The sequence below is a fragment of the Rhinopithecus roxellana genome, chromosome 20, assembly GCF_007565055.1.
Source record: "Rhinopithecus roxellana isolate Shanxi Qingling chromosome 20, ASM756505v1, whole genome shotgun sequence".
Lineage (NCBI taxonomy): Eukaryota > Metazoa > Chordata > Mammalia > Primates > Cercopithecidae > Rhinopithecus > Rhinopithecus roxellana.
Window position 1 is genome coordinate 51,077,859 of NC_044568.1, and position 15,377 is coordinate 51,093,235.

Sequence of the window (15,377 nt, forward strand, 5' to 3'; positions counted from 1 at the left end):
ACAGCAATCCTGCCCCTTAGTGTCATGTTCACCTTGAGCCTCCTTCTTGAAGGAAACCAGCAGAACCCTGCCAGTGCTCTTCTTGGTTGTCTCACTGGGAAGAGGGAAAACGTGGACTTGGAGAGATTGTCCCTGAACCACAGCAGGTGTGGAAGAGGTAGAGGGGGCGCTGCCCAGCCCTGCTTCCCCCGAAGGCACCACCTTCCCCTGAGTGTCACCTGCCTTCTGTTTTAAGGGACTCTGGGTAAACATTTCATTTGAAAAAAGAGTTCTGCCACTTAGTGTAAAAATGGATCACGAGATCAGGAGATCGAGACTATCCTGGCTAACACGTCTCTGGCTAACATGGTGAAACCCCGTCTCTACTAAAAATACAAAAAAATTAGCTGGGCATGGCGGCAGGCGCTTGTAGTCCCAGTTACTCAGGAGGCTGAGGCTGGAGAATGGTGTGAACCTGGGAGGCGGAGCTTGCGGGGAGCCAAGACTGAGCCACTGCACTCCAGCCAGCCTGGGCAACAGAGTGAGACTCCGTCTCAAAAAAAAGAAAAAAAATAATATGACAGGTTTAAAAAGTTTGAAGCTAGGATAACTGTGGCTCAACTTGTCTTTCTGAAGAACGAGTATTTCCAGTAAAATGGAATTGGTGTCTTGGGGTTCCCAAGAGTTCATTCTCCCCTTAGGATGGTGGCAGGGGTTTCCTAACCTGCTTAGCTGCCTTGAGATCCTCCCTCAGCTCCCATTCCTAATCTCCAGCTTTACAGCAGTCATGATGTAGGGCCTTGAGGGCAGGGCCATGATCAGACCCTGTCGTGGACAGACAGGAATCAGAAGCAAACTGCCCACTGAATCCCAGCTCTGGAGCCTGTTTGTGACATGGTGAGCTACACGCTGGGCACTAAGCTAAGGTAGTTTTGTTTTTTTAATGGAGATAAATTCACCTCATGTGAAATTATCCCCTTAATTTATTTTGGGTTTGTCTTCTCTTCTTTTTTCTTTCTTTCTTTCTTTTTTTTTTTTTTTTAAAGATGGAGTCTCACTCTGTCACCCAGGCTGGAGTGCAGTGGTGTGATCTCGGCTCACTGCAACCTCTGTCTCCTGGGTTCAAGCAATTCTTGTGCCTCAAACTCCCAAGTAGCTGGGACTAAAGGTGCCCGCCACCACACTCAGCTAATTTTTGTATTTTTAGTAGAGACAGGGTTTTGTCATGTTGGCCAGGCTGGTCTCAAACTCCTGATCTCAAGTGATCCGCCCGCCTCGGCCTCCCAAAGTGCTGGGATTACAGGCGTGAGCCACTGCTCCTGGTTTCAGTGAGCTGAGATCGTGCCGCTGCACTCCAGCCTGGGCAACAGAGCGAGACTCTGTCTCAAAAACAAACAAACAAAAAAGAGCATAGTTCAGCAGTCTTTAGCAAATTCGCGATGTTGTGTAACTGCCACTTCTGTCTAGTTCCAAAGCCTCTTCTCCACCCCAGCACGAAATCTCATGACCATTAGCAGTCATTCCCCATTCCCCTCTCTCCCCCTCTTCCAGCCCCTGACAGCCACCAATTTATGTCTTTTTGGGCTTTCCTGGACTTTTCATAGAAATAGAATCACACAATACATGGTCTTTTTCAACTGGCTTCTGTTTCCTCAGCGTCGTGTTGTCAGGGTTCTTCCATGTTGTAGCATGTGTCAGCACTGCCTTCCTTTTGATGGCAGAATGATACTCCATTGTCTGTATATATCATTTTTCTTTCTTATCCATTCATCTATTGATGGACGTTTGGGTTGTTTTCACCTTTTTGGCTGTCGTGAATAAGCCACCATGAGCATTCTTGTACAAGTGTAGTCATGCATTGCTTCATGATGGGGATACGTTCTGAGAAGCGCGTTGTTAGGTGATTTAGTCACTGCACGAACGTCCTGGAGTGTGCTCACGGAAACGTCAGTGGCGTAGCCTACATCACACCTGGGCTCTGTGGTGCGGCTTATTGTTCCTAGGCCACAAACCTGTACAGCAGGTTACTCTACTGAATACTGGGGGCAGTTGTAACATACTGGTAAGTATTTGTGTGTCTAAACATATCTAAACATAGAAAAGGCACAGTAAAAATAGGGAATCATAATCTTATGGAACTGCAGTCATATATGCGGTCCATTGTGACCAGAACGTTGTTGTGCAGTGCTTGGTTGTATTTGTTTGAGTCCCTGTTTTGAGTTCTTTGGGGTATTCACCTAGAAGGGGAATCGCCGAGCTTGGCCTTTTAGGAACAGTGCTATCCTTAATCCTCACACTAACACCCTGGGGTCGCTACAGAGGGAGAACCAAGGCACAGGCCGAGGGAACCACTTCCTCACACAGACAGCTCCTGGGTGGCAGAGCTGGGGTTGGGACCCAGGGAGTCTGATCCTCAGAACCCTTTAGTTCCTGCTCTTTTCCTTCTCTGCACAGGGGCCTTATATTAATCAGTTCTTGCCTTGCTCTAAAGAATACCTAAGACTGGGTAATTTTAAGAAAAGAGGTTTAATGGGCTCACGGTTCTGCAGGCTATGCAGAAAGCATGGCAGCATCAGCTTCTGGGGAGGCCTCAGGGAGCTTCCAGTCATGGCGGAAGGCAAAGGGGGAGCCAGGACATCACACGGTTTGAGCAGGAGGAAGAGAGCTGGCGGGGAGAGGTGCCACACACTTTAAACCACCAGATCTCATGAGAACTCACTGTCATGCCAGCAGTACCAAGAGGGATGGTATGAAATCCTGAGAAACTGCCCCATGATCCAGTCACCTCCCACAGGCCCCTCCTCCAACATTGGGGATTACAATTGAACATGAGATTGGGGCGGGGACACAGACCCAAACCATATCAAGCCTCTTCCCCAAATGTTCAGCCCAGTGCCTCTGGGAACCCCTCCTTGGAATATTTGTTTTGCCAGCTTGCCAGGGTGTCCCCAGTCTCCTTGAGCCTGACAGGGCCAAGGCGGTGCTTCTAAAAGCCACTTATCAGACTGAGCTTGAGAAGGAATGTGTGGCGACTGGGAAGGGTCCTCAAAGGTCTGCCCTAAAGGACAGCAAGTGGCTGTTCATTGCTCCCTGGAGTCCAGTGGGGTGGGTTTTCGGTTGCAAGGACCTCTGAGCCTTGAGTCATCTGTGCACCTTGTTGACAGTAAACAGAGGAACACCCTGCTTATTCAGAGACCACTTTGCAGCAAATACTCCGAACCCAGCCCAGAATCCAGGTAGAGAAGTGTACCAAAGTCACGGTGGCTGCCACACTCTGACCCTTTGATTGCATTCCCAGCAGGGCCTCACTCCCATGCAGGGCACAGTCCTGACTAGTATATTGCTTGGGTTTCCAAGACCATGAAACTAGAAGCAGCAAATTGGGATGAAGCAGGAGGGAGAACACTTCCATGAACTGCGAGCAGAATGCCCAACAGCGCAAAGTTGGCGGGGGAATGAAAATGACAGAAAGAAAATGAAGATAAAGAGTGCACAGTAGTTGGGGACACCGTTCAGGGGCCAGCAGCTCTCCACTGCTTCAGGAGCTCCTGACGGTGGCAGTGTGCGGTAGCAGATGCTCCAAGGGACAATTGCGTCAGCAAGAAAGGGCAAAGGCTACTCCCCACCATCTGCTTAAAGCAAGGGAAGAAGGAGTGTTTCTATCTAAAATTATTTAAATTTCTCTAAAGGGCCTTGGCACTCAGAGGGTAAGCTCTGGCTGGCTTTGCCTCTGACCTTGGCCGTCTGATCAGACAGTGAAAGAGGGAATTGTTCCTGGGGTTGCAAGGGAGTTGCTGCCAACATCTGGCCTGCCTGGCCCCTTTGTCTCCCCATTGACGGCGACAGCGTTGGGCAAGTCCTGGGCCTCATGTCTGTGTGAATGTCCCCACCCAGTCACCGGCACTTCCCCCCCAGGGTCGGGGTTCTGGGCCTCTCATACAGCTGTGGCCCCGGTGGTAGAAAAGGAGGCTCTGTTTAACCCTCAGTGGGATGGGCCACTGATCTATTCTTGTTACTTGTTGAGCAACTGTTCTAGGCTAAATCTGAATTCTTTCTCAGTTAGTGCTCGATTTTGCTTTTAAAAATAAGTCATTGGGAATACTTGACCCTGGGCAGAGAGCGGGACCAGCGCTCAATGAAGCTTGTCAATAGAGTTTCTCACGGCCGGGTCACAGACGTGGAGGGAGTGACCAAGAGAAGACGCACTGTCTCAATTACTGTGTTTCCTCTCACTGTGGGCCCCAACCAAGGCTTATTGGGGGTTCTTTGTTTCTCGTTTGGACCTAAAGTCCTCTGTCTGTCTCTGCAGAGGTGCTTCTGGATACCCCCTTCCCAAGTGGGTTCTGGGAAAGATGAGAGATCTGAAAACCTTATGGAGGCTACCGAATACAAGGCCAAGGGGGCTGGATTTTTCTCTGTAGGCAAATCAGGGATATTCAGAGTCACTGAGCAGAGGAACAACACGGTTGAGTTGTGTTTTGGGAAGAAAACTCTGATGACAATGTTTTGGGTAGAGAGGGAACCATTGGAAGCAGGAAATAAAGATTGGAAGCCTTTGGAATAGTCCAGAAAAAAAATAAGAGGCAGAGCTAGGATAGAGGGCAGGGGAAGGTGTGGAGGAATTGAAGGGCAAGAAGCAGCTGGCTCTGACCCTGGTGACTCACTAGATTCAAGGGCTGGGAGCGCTGACTCCAAGGGAGAAGTGGAGTTGGAGTGTGGCCGAGCAGTAGGCATGGTTGCCATAAGCCAGCCCTGGGAAGACGGCCCCGACCTCCCACCAGGACCAGGTGGTGGGTTCAGCTCGCATTCCCATCACTGGAGTGTAAGCCCCCTACTAGAAGGAAAACTCCTTGGAGGCAAGGAGCTTCTTCTGTTCTGTTGAACAATGTGTCCATAACATTGTTATTAGAACGTGCTGGAAGTATTTCGGTGTCCCCCAGCACGCACTCCATACATATTTGATGAATGAATAAACTGTGAGTCTGAAGCATAGGAAAGAGACTCTTAATCCAGTTTTTAGGTTGTTTGTTTCAAGCTGAGTGTAAGGCCATGTTTGTGTATATGTTTTATGTGTGTAAAGTCATCCTTCTTTTTGTCAGAATGACCCTGTTTTTACCTCGAGTGGTCAGAGTTGTCTGTGAGAATGACCAAGGCCAATAGGTCTGTTAAGAGTGTGCCAGCGCAGATCAGCCGCAGTCCTGCACAGTGATAGGAGCCTTGCTTCATCCTACTAGCAAGACTGAAGCTCTTGGAAATAAACATCAAACTAGCCCGGCGCCATCCATCATCTGAATTATCAACACATCGTGAGATGCCAGGAAATGACTTCCTGGTCTTGAATTGGCCTCTGGAGGACTCCCCTGAGACCCCAGCACTTCATTCTCTCTCTGTCCAGTAAAGGAACACTTCTGCAAGGAAGGGGTTCAGGTAACCATGGGTGAAGCCTGCTGGGCCTGGACGCCTCCATGAGTCAACTCCAACTTTTCAGGCCCCTGTGAAGGGAGAGCAGAGGCTTTGAAATGGCCACTTTAATATCACCCGTAAGTTTGGAAAATTCTTAGAATTAATTGCATTCGTTTGGAACTTCTTTTTCATTGAGGTGAAATTCACATAATGTAAAAACCACTTTTAAATGTACAATTCGGCCAGGCATGGTGGCTCACGCCTATAATCCCAGCACTTTGGGAAGCTGAGGTGGGTAGATCACTTGAGGTCAGCTGTTCAAGACCAGCCTGGCTGATGTGGCAAAACCCTGTCTCTACTAAAAATACAAAAATTAGCCAGGTGTGGTGGTGGGTACCTGTAATCCCAGCTACTCAGGAGGCCGAGGCAGGAGAATTGTTTGAACTCAGGAGGTGGAGGTTGCAGCGAGCTGAGATCGCGCCATTGTACTCCAGCCTGGGCGGAAGAGTGAGACTGTATCCCAAAAAATCATAATAATAAATAAGTATACAGTTTGGTGGCATTTAGCACATTTATAATGTTGTGCAATCACTACCACTTCTGTCTAGTTCCAGAATATTCTCACCACCTCAAAAGGAAACCCATGCCCATCAGCAGTCAGCCCAGCCCCCGCCATGCCCGGCTCCCCTCCTGCCAGGCCTTGACAGCCACCTGTCTGATTTCTATCCTACGGATTTGCCTCTTCTGGACATTTCATAGACGTGGATTAATTCCATTCTGAAGCCCTTTGTGTCAGGCTTCTTTGATTTAGGATCACATTTTCAAGGTTTGTCCATGCTGTAGCGTGTGTCAGTACAAATTTGGAGGCAGACACCACATGACACAGCACCTTTTGGCCAGTCCATTTCCCTGGACCTTAGAAATTCCTTTCCATCTGCTCGAGGATTGGACTGGAGAAGAACCCCACCTGTCCTGACCCTGCCGCTCCAAATGCCCTTCCATGTCCCTGGCCCAGCAAAATCCTCCTCACTTCTCAAGATTCGGCTGTGAGCAGAGTTAGTGGCTGTCTTCCCCTTTCCTGCTCTGTAAGAGTCACTGCCCCCCTCGTAGCACCTGTCTCACCAGCATTCATCACCTCCCCGTTCTCCATGAGCTCCTGGAGCATGGTGCCAGAGCACTGCCAGGGAAGGCCTGTTGAGTGAGCGGGTGGTCCAGTGAACAAACACACAGCATTCTCACACCCAGACTCCATAGCTCCCTCTAGCTTCAGGGATTGGTCATGTTGTCATCTGTTGTGTTCCTGTCTTTTTTTTTCCAGAAAGGATTTGGGGTGGGGGGTGGGTCTAAACAGCTACTGTGGAGATGGCCCCGCCCCACACCTACCTTCTTTCTTCAGGACCCTACTTACCAGGCTCTTTCAGAGATTGGATTTTGGACCCTAACTGATGGGATACTGAAATGGACAAAGCAACTTTACTACTATTTTGATAACACAGCTTACTGTGTTATCACAGTAACACAGATAACACAGATAACTATTTGATAATACTGCATTTAGAAAAGCTTTTTATGGTTGTCGCAGAAATCACTCCTTGGCCTGTGTCTCCGAAAGGGAGACCCACTAGAGGCGTGATGTGTCTCTTCTTGCATTGGAGGTGGTAACTTGTGATTACTGTTATCGTAAAAACAGTGATAGTAGAAAGAGATGGTTGTTCACTGCCTACCTGTCTGCAGAGACAGTAGCAACAGTGATCCTTGGGGGCCCAAGAGTCCCTCTTCCCAAGGCCTGTTCACATACATTTACTTAGTGTCTCCCGCACTAGGAGAATTAAATCCCGGGTGAGCCCTCACGTTCCTCAGTGATCCAGTGAAACTCCAAGCACTGCAGCCTGCCACACAAGACTCTCTGTAATCGAGATTTAGCCAGTTTTTATGACTCAGCTCCTTCAACCTCTCTCTCTCTGCCCGATACTCCTATTCATCCTTCAAAGCCCAAGTCAAACATCACATACTCTCCGAAGTGTTCGTCCCACTTTCCCTGGGGCTCCTCTGCCTCCACACTGCACACATACACATGGAATTCTACTAATCTGTAGATATCGGACTCCCCACACAACTGTGGAGTCCTTAAGGAAGGGGTTCTGGACTATGTCACACCGATGCTGGACAAGTGAACCAAGGAGGCATTTGCGTGGGTGCTTAAAGTTAGGTAAAGGAGAGAAGAAAGTAGAGAACTCAAAGAGGAGAGATTGCTGGATTCAAATCTGGGGTGTTCCAGAACTCTAGGTATTCACCTAAGTCTGTTGGGACTCATGAGCTGTTTTCCCAGTTTCGAATAGTAAAGAACAGGCTACATGACATGAAATCTATGTGGTTGGTTGGTGTTCGTTTTTTGCTGCAGTGTGTCTGGTTTGATTCTCTAATACCAGTTACCTGGTGTTGATTTTGAAACAGAAGTGCAGACGGGCAGGAAGTTAGAGGCGTTTATACAGGAGAAACGGAACCAGCATGACTCACTACCACAGGGCAGGGTCCAGGGGAACGCACTGGACACTGGAGCCAGCTTTACAGCTGGGGTCCACTCTGGTGGGGCCGGCCCGTTCCTGGGCTGTACCAGCTCTTAAACATTTTAAATATCACCTCTGCTCATTTTATGATGAGTATGTTGGTAGGCAGAAGTTTGAAAGGTGGAGTGCTGTGGGCAGAATCGATGAGGTGGTCAGTCTGTGTCTGTGCCATATGTACTCCGAGGCCTGTGACCCGGTGGGGCTCCGTTTTCACCTCTGTTCAGCCAGAGCCACCACAAAGTGCTTGCTTCCCCAGCTGCTGCACAGATCGTCATCCCCATCATGGTAAAGCTTTCAGGTGGATGTTCTTCTCATTCCCATTGTACCAGTGACAAAACCAAAGCTGCTGGAGGTGAAGTGGCCACCAGAGGTGAGCTATAGCACTGGAGTGGCGATCTCAGCCATCTCTCCTCCATATTCCAGAACTTTCCTCTACTGCTCCTGACTTCCTGAAGTGACCAAATCTGTCTCTCCCTCCTTCCCTGTCTCAGGGGGCAGATTTCTCATGGGGATTTGAGAGAGCACACGCTGATGCCGTCCTGAGGGTGAGTGAGAGCCTCAGATGTTTTGGGCCTGACTGTCCAGCCTCCTGGAGAAAGGTGGCCAAGTCTGTGTTTGGGCAGCCAGCATGTGGATGCATGAGTCGAGCTCCCTTGTCACATATCCTGGAAACCCTCCAGGGAGGCCTGCAGCCCCCAGGCCAGAGCTGAGACAGGAACGATCAGGGATTTCCCACTTGAAACACACTATCTCTAAGGCTGCCGGCTCTTGCTTCCCCAGGAACTACTGCATTTGTCTTAAGATTATACCCTGCCTGCCTCCAAGAGGACTGAGGCTTTTCAGAGATGAGACGCTGTGTGGAAGGAGGCAATTAGTATCAAACAGAGCAAGACTCTCCGGATCCCAGGGCCGGGCCGATCACCCTGAGCTTTGTCTGGCCGTCTCGGAGCTTTCTGTTGAGGTAGCAGAAAGGGAAACATGGCTTGCATCGTTTTTGTGTTTTGGCCAGAAAAAGTACCCGTGTCTGTCTTTCAAAGTAGATGCCTTTCTTCTCTCTCTCTTTCCCCAGTCCAAGATTAAACTTCTTTAAGAGATATGGGGGAGACTTGTCCCTTCCAGTTGATTCTATGAAGGCAGAATTTTTCTCTTGAAATTCGGAGACTTGCTTGTCAGGTGTGGTCCCGTGTGTCACCGTCCAGTGACCTCACTTCCGGGCAGGGTGCTCTACCTTGGGAGGCACTGAGCAGTAGCCCCAGTGCTTCTCCACCATTGTCAGTGTGACGATTCAATCATTACCTACTTCTTCCGAGATGACGTGGCCATGCCTTCAGTAATTGCCAAAAACCAACATCCTCTTTCTCTGTTACCTGCTTGGTTTGCTTTTCACCTATACTTGTCATCACTTAGCATCCTGTGTATTTTGCTTATTTGTCTTTTCTGTCTGTCTCCACCACCATGCAGGAGACCCTGTGAAAGCCGGCATGCTGTTTTGCCCTGGGGTACAGTGGGTTCTCTGTGCTGCACATGCTGACGTTCGTTGAGCCCTTACCATGAGCCAGAAGTGGGCCTCCTGTCTTCCTGTGGCCTGGGCGTCTCCTGGGCTCTGTCCCTCCCATTTCTCAGATGAGGAGACTGAGGTTCCTAAAGCCCAACTGGCTCTCTAGCTGGGAGTCCCACAGCCTGTAAGAGGCAGAGCTGAGATATAAAGTCAGGTTTTCTGTCCCCAAAGCTGTGTTCTTTACCATTACAACTTGAGAAAAATGTATGAAAGGCCATAAACATATTCTGGTGCTCAGAATATTGTATTGCTTCTTTTCCTTTCTTTTCTTTTTCTTTCTTTCCTTTTCTGTTCTGTTTTGTTCTGTTCTGTTCTGTTCTGTTCTGTTCTGTTCTGTTCTGTTCTGTTCTGTTCTGTTCTGTTCTGTTCTGTTCTGTTCTGTTCTGTTGAGTGTCTCACCCTGTGGACCAGGCCGCAGTGCAGTGGTGCAATCTCAGCTCACTGCGACCACTGCTTCCTTGATTCAAGTGATTCTTCTGCCTCAGCCTCCCGAGTAGCTAGGACTACAGGCTTGCACCACCACACCTGGGTAATTTTTCTGTTTTTAGTAGAGACAGGGTTTCTCCATGTTACCCAGGCTGGTCTCGAACTCCTAGGGTCAAGTGATCCACCCTTTTCGGCCTCCCAAAATGCTGGGATTACAGGCATGAGCACCACACCTGACCTTGTCTTGCTTTTCAACAAATTTATATTAATGACAGTAGTATCTACCTATATTAGAAGCACAGCAGACACGTATATGCAGACGTGTGTGGATTTTTTTGTTGTTTTTTTTTTTTCACCCTATGGTGAGTGCTTATGGCAGGGCCAGGTCTACACCCCATGGCACACAGCCTGGCCATGCCGGGCACACTGGTCTCTCTGTGGGACGATGCAGGCATGCGTGGCAAGAAAAAATCCCAAAGTAGGCCGGGCGCGGTGGCTCAAGCCTGTAATCCCAGCACTTTGGGAGGCCGAGACGGGCGGATCACAAGGTCAGGAGATCGAGACCATCCTGGCTAATACGGTGAAACCCCGTCTCTACTAAAGAATACAAAAAACTAGCCGGGCGACGAGGCGGCGCCTGTAGTCCCAGCTACTTGGGAGGCGGAGGCAGGAGAATGGCGTAAACCCGGGAGGCGGAGCTTGCAGTGATCTGAGATCCAGCCACCGCACTCCAGCCTGGGCGACAGAGCCAGACTCCGTCTCAAAAAAAAGAAAAAGAAAAATCCCAAAGCAATCCCCTGAGCCTCTGCCATGGTCTGTGTCCGTAAAGGCGTAACCATCGATGCAGCGCAATGTAGTATTTTCAAAGAACACTTTTTGTTGAACCAGATAAAATGCATACAGAAAAGCACACATATTCAGGCTTCATAAAAAGTAGCCTTCCCTCTGTCCCTCCTCCCTCTCTCAACTTGTCATGGACATAGCAGGGTAAACTTAAGGTGCTGAGTGAATCCGTTTAGTGAAAAATATAAGTAAAACGACAAAGCGTGCTGCAATGGTGTGTGTAATGACAGGCCAGCTCAGCCCTGGGTCCATCGAGATCTCAGAGAAGACATTCTGAGTCCTCTGGGGGATGGGCTGATGGGGCAGGGGGTGAAGCAGGTGTCCGGAGGCTGGAGGCCCAGGGACTGGACTTCAGGGGTGCCCTCAGGGCACAGAGCTTCTGAAGCTCACTGGGCCCTCAGGAAACACCAGCAGGACTCCCGAAAGGGGAAGAGAGGCGGCCCTGTCTGCCAGCCTGGACACTTGGCTGGGGACCCTGGGAATGACCACGCCCCTCTGAGCCTCAGTTTCCCTCTGCACGTTGGACAAAAACATCCCTCCCATTCTTTTCCTCCCTCCCATTCCTTCCTCTCGACCCTCTTTCCCTGGTATTTTCTAGAAGGCGTGTTGCTGGAAGGCACTGTCCCCAGCTTTCTGACACTGTCAGAGGGTGTTCCAAAGGATGCTTTGCTCACGCTGGCCTCATTCCCATGATTTTGGAAACAAGGGAGAGATGTGGGGTCACCTTGTCCGGGGTCCTGGCAGCTCACTTCTGGATCATGTCCAGCAGGCCTCACTTCCTCAAGTGGACGTGGGGTGTCCCTGGAGAGAAAACCATGTCTCACAGCTTCTGGGCCATCTGCTTTCTTTTAGGGATGGGCGCAAGGAATTTTTTGGCAAATTTGTCCTCTGGGAAATTTTCTGCAGAACTTGTCTGATGCTTCCCATAGAACTTAGGGATTGGGTTAAGGCCAGGTTCCTAGGAGGGACATTGCAGAGATGAGGCCTTAGGACGTCTCAGTAGGACCCAGTCCTGGTGTACACGACAAAGTAACAAAGTAAAACTGCTCACCTCCATACCAACTGAAACATCTTTTGGTTCTCTGTGCAAAGAAAGCACGGAGAGAAAACATTTCCGCTTTCTCTCATCCATCCATCCATCTATCCATCACATTGCTATTTCTTCTTGAATGGTTTAGATCAGGGTTGGACCCACTACTAGTCTTTGTAAATAAAGTTTTATTGGAACACAACCATGGTTATTTGTGTAGTGTCTGTGTCTGCTTTCACACCACAACACCACTGTTGACAGTTGTGCGACAGGGCATATCCCACAAAGCCTAAAGAATTTTCTCTCTGGCCCTTTACAGAAAACGTTGCTCACCTCTGATTTAGAGTTACAGCAGGTTCAAATCCGGCTTCATTAATAACTAGCAGTATGGCTTAGTAAAAATTATTTCTCTTCTCTGGGCCTCAGTTTTCTCTCCGTAAAATGGGATCATAATGGTACACCATGGCCTGGGTCATTCGTGGGAGGTGCCTTGAGCAGTTGACCCCGTATCCGGCACACATGAGTCTTTAATCAAGTTACAATGACTCTGAACACCGCTAAGGTGCCAGATAGAGATGTAGGGTTGCCTATATTTTTAGGATCTCCACAACACAACAGCTGGAAGCAGTGCGAATCGAAGGCACTGGGGTTGAGGTGTGTCCCAGGCTTGTGAGAACCCAGAGGCAGAGTGCCCTTCTTTCCATGCTGGCACCTGGGGAGGAGCACTACTTAGCGATTCAAGACGAATGAGCTTCAGGTGGCACACGGCCACATGGATGAAGCTCTCAGACATCATACTGGCCAAAGAAGCCAGACACACAGTGTATCTGCTGTGTGATTGCATTATACATGTTGAGGAACAGGCAGAGCTAATCCGTAGAGATGGATGTCAATGCTCTGGACTTTTCTGGGCTGGGAAGGGGAGCAAGGGAGCCCCCAGGGCATGGAGATGCTCCCCATCTTGGCCTGGCTGGCAGGTGCACATGGGTGTGCGTTGTCACAATGAACCCACTGAAGATCTCTGCCCTTTTGCTCATTATGCAGTTTATTGGTTTCTTTCGTCGTCTTCTCCTTCTTCTTTTTTTTTTTTTTTTTTTTTTTGAGACAGGGTCTCATGCTGTCGCCTAGGCTAGAGTGCAGGTGACACGATCTTGGCTCACTGCAACCTCCACCTCCAAGGCTCAGTATCGTCCTGCCTCAGCCTCCCGAGTAGCTGGGATTACAGGCGCCTGCCACCAGGCATGGCTAGTTTTTGTGTTTTTAGTAGAGACTGGGTTTTGCCATGTTTCCCAGGCTGGTCTCAAAACTCCGGGCTCAAGTGATCCTCCTGCCTTGGCCCTCCCAAAGTGCTGGGAATTACAGGTATGAGCCACTGTGCCTGGCTGCAGTTTACTGTTTCTATTTTAATTTTTTATGCACTTTACTGTTTACATCTTACTTTTTCATAAAAGAAAGGAATGGATAGGAGAGAAGACGAATAAGAGAGAGGATAGTCATAAATTGGAGAAGCTTGGGCAGTCGAGGGCTATCTCCTGTCTGTGTCCTGTCTCAGGCCCCTGCCCTGAGACAATCTTTGAACCCCAGCCTCCTCTGACAACTTCTCATTCCCAGACCAGGGTCGCACAAACTCTGGCTCCTTGTGCTTTCTGTTTCCTTGGCCAAGAATGCCTGGCACTCCCCTGCTTACCTTGACACCCAGCTCAAAGGCCGCCTCTGGGCAGCCCTCCCCAGTGTTCCAGGGTGCCCCTCCCTCCTGTCCTTGCCCTTTGTACCAGACCTTCCTCCTTCCTCCTGCAGTGCCTTTGGCACTGTGGTGTTGTTACTTTGCACTCCCCATTACTTTGCACTCTCTGCTCACCCTGCTTATCCTGGGGCTCCCAGGCCAGTGTCTGGTAGAAGCAAGGCAGGACGCAAAACAACAGTCCTGGCTTCCATGTGGCCTTTCCACTGAGCGGCTGTGACCAAGGTCCACTGCCTAATGGACCCAAACCTCCTTTTCTTCCTCCATAGAACTGGGGAGGCTTAGCGGCACCCCTTTCCCAGGATCCTTGGAAAGTATCCATGAGATGAAGATGGTCTTTGGAGGCTGCTTTGGTGAGGACCTGGCATGTGGCATGTGCCTGGTCCAGGCTGGCTGCTGTGGTCCTTCCAAATGCATGTGACTTGGTGGTTGGAAATGATGCTGACTTTGGGGCATCTTTGTTTCCATCACCTGTTCCAATGACAAAGGTGCCCAATGGCACAGATGCCAAGGGCTGTACCCTGGGGACCCAGATTTTCATCTGTCTTCTCATGCCCACGAAGATGACTGTGGCTGGAGGGGTTTGAATGTGGAAATATCAGTCCTTTGCTCTATTATTAAACCTTGAGCCATGTGGCCTTAAAAGGGGGTGGCTGCCATAGCTGGTTTCATGATTAATGAGCCTATATCCTGCCTCTTGACCGTCTCCACGGAGCCCCAGGCACCAGCTCTGCCCTCCCGGCCCAGCTGCAGGCTGTGCTGCTGAGGTCTGGGCAGCAGAGAAGGGTGCCTGGAGTGTCTTTCTGTCATCTTGATGAACCCATGACCCCTCCTGGGTCCCCAAGGACAGCTGGGTCTTGTGGGCTTGGTTGAGATTGGCGAGAGGAGGTGTTGTGCCTAGCCTGGGGGTTTGGAGGGTGGGGGGGTGTCTGCTGTGCGGCCCTGCGATGCGCAGGTGCCATCAGGGCTCTGACCCCAGGCCATCGAGAGCTGGTGCGACCTGCTTGCCATCCGTCATGCAGAGCTGGTCGGTCACCCCATGCACCAGGCCGACTCCAGGCCGGAGCTCTCCTCTCGGCTCTTTTTGAAGTAATCCGTGGATGATGGAGGAGCTTGGCAAGCATTTCAGCAAAGCTCCTTTTTCTTGTTCAGGCTTGAAAGTAATTGCCTCCATGCAGTGAGTGCCCACTGACCACCTGGCGCGTCTGGGCATTGAGCTCATTGGCCCCTGGCACAAATGGATCCTTCACCTCACCTGGTGCCTGTCTGTAGCCCCTCCTGGCCGCTTTCTCACAGCTACGCTCCCTCCTGAGTACCCTCTTGAGAAGTCTGGGGGAGGGGGCAGCGTAATCATAGTTACCTGTATCAGATGCTCACCTGTGCTGAGCATGCCTCATGCCCTGGCCCATTCAGGTGCTCTCTGCAAACACCCTTAAGGCAGGTACAGCATTCCTTCCCTTCCCTCTTCCCTCCACCCTTACCATCCCCCACCATACCTTTCCTCCTTCTCTCCCTCCCCCCCTCTCCTCCCCCCCCCCTTCTCCTCCTCCTCTCCCTCTCTTCCTCCCCCACTTCTCCTCCTCTTCCTCCTCCTCCTCCCTTTTTTGAGACAAGGTCTGGCTCTGTTGTATGGGCTGGAGCACATTGATGCAGTATTGGCTCACTGCAACCTCCAACTCCCAGGTTCAAGTGATCCTCCCACCTCAGCCTCCCAAGTAGCTGGGACTACGGGCATGTACCACCATGCCTAGCTAATTTTTGTATTTTTTGTAGAGACGGAGTTTCACGACGTTGCCCAGGCTGGTCTTAGCTGTCCACCTACCTCGGCCT